Genomic DNA, 1,962 nt, shown 5'->3' with positions numbered 1-1,962 from the left:
AGGAACACACAAATAGAATGCAGGACCTTATCCAGAGAAGCAGCAGCGCCAGAAATGGAGAAAGAGATGGAGGCATGGAGAGGGGGCGCGGCTGAGGACTCTAGGTCATCAACTAAGAAGAGAAGGACTAAGAACTGGTGGCCAGGAGCAGACTTGCAGAATGTGCCCTTTGGAGATGTAAATTATTACATATGCCTGAGTGGGGGAAAAAAAAAAAGTGATTGGCAGAGACAATGACACGGAGAGATGGAGCTGCTGGGGACTTTAGACCCAGAGAGGGAGAGGGGCTATGTGTGTGGGTGTGTGTGGGTGCTATGGGGGGAGGCAGGCTTGCAGGGTATACTCTTTGGTTGGATGATGATGCATGGAGGAGATTGTAACCATGGCAATGAAATGATATAGCATAGAACGAATGTAAAACTAATGTTCTCCCATGTAAACTATCACATAATTCACAATAAAACATTAAAAACAAAACAAAACATTGCTTGTGCTTTTTTGTGCTAAGAGTGTGAAAATGCTCCCATGTTTTCTTCTAAAAGTTTATGTTTTTGACTCCTAACATTTAGGTTTGTGATCCATTTTGAATTAATTTTAAGTATTTTAAGTGTGGTCTGAGATAAAGGTCATTATTATTTTAATTTTGCATGAGAATAGTCAATTCTCCTAGCTCTACTTGTGCCTTCCAGCAGTGCAGACCGCACAGACCCAGGGCCATGCTGACATGTGTTTGAGGAAACTCAAGTTCCCTGAAGGCCTTGGTGTTCCATAAGAGCCCTGGTGATGCTGTGGGGTAAGCACTGGACTTCAACGTCCTCAGTTTGAACCCATCAGTCGCTTGTGGGAGAGCTGAGAGTTGCTACGATTTAGGATTGATGGGAGGCTGAGAGTTGCTACGATTTAGGATCGATGGGAACATTGAATGGTTTAAAATTAAGAAAGCTGTGTGACAGGGTTGTATTCTTTCACCATACTTATTCAACCTGAACCTGTATGCTGAGCAAATCATCTGAGAATCTGGGTTATATGAAGAAAAATGTGGCATCAGGATTGGAAGAAGACTCATTAACAACCTGCGATATGCAGATGATACATTCTGGCTTGCTGAAAGTGAAGAGGACTTAAAATATTCACTAATGAAGATCAAAGAGCACAACCTTTGGTATGGATTGCACCTCAATGTCAAGAAAACAAAAATCCTCACCACTGGACCAATAAACAACATTCTTATCAATGGAGAAAAGATTGAAGTTGTCAAGGACTTCATTCTTCCTGGATCAACTATCAACACTCATGGAATCAGCAGTCAAGAAGTCAAACGACATATTGCATTAGGCAAATATGCTGCACGAGATCTTTTTAAAGTGTTGAAGAGCAAAGATGTCATCTTGAGGACTAAGGTGTGCCTGACCCAAGCCATGGTGTTTTCAATAACCTCATATGCATGTAAAACCTGGACAATGAATAAGGAAGACCGTGGAAGAATTGATGCATTTGAGTTATGGTGTTGGAGGAGAATATTGAAAGGGCCATGGGCTGCCAAAAGAACCAACTCTGTGTTGGAAGAAGTGCAGCTAGAGTGCTCCTTGAAGGCAAAGGTGGCCAAACTTTGCCTCTCATACTTTAAACATATTGTCAGGAGGGACCAGTCGCTGGAGAAGGATATCATGTTTGGTAAGGTGGAGGATCAGAGAAAAGGAGAAAGACCCCCAGAGAGATGGATTGTCAAAGTGGCAGCGTCAATGGGCTGAGCATGGCAACAATTGTGAGGTTGGCCCAGGATTCGTTCTGTTGTGCATAAGGTAGCTATGAGTCGGTACCGACTCGATGGCACCTAACAACAACAACGATGGCAGTGGGTTAGTTTTTGGTTTGTGTCTCCTTAGTTTCTTTTAGTGACACTTTCCTCCTTGCCTGGGCTTCTTTCTCCTGGGTACTCTCCGCGGTACTACCACTCCCAGC

The sequence above is a fragment of the Chrysochloris asiatica genome, unplaced genomic scaffold (genome assembly GCF_000296735.1).
Source record: "Chrysochloris asiatica unplaced genomic scaffold, ChrAsi1.0 scaffold00053, whole genome shotgun sequence".
In the NCBI taxonomy this organism is placed as follows: domain Eukaryota; kingdom Metazoa; phylum Chordata; class Mammalia; order Afrosoricida; family Chrysochloridae; genus Chrysochloris; species Chrysochloris asiatica.
Note: the sequence above shows the minus strand (reverse complement) of the source record.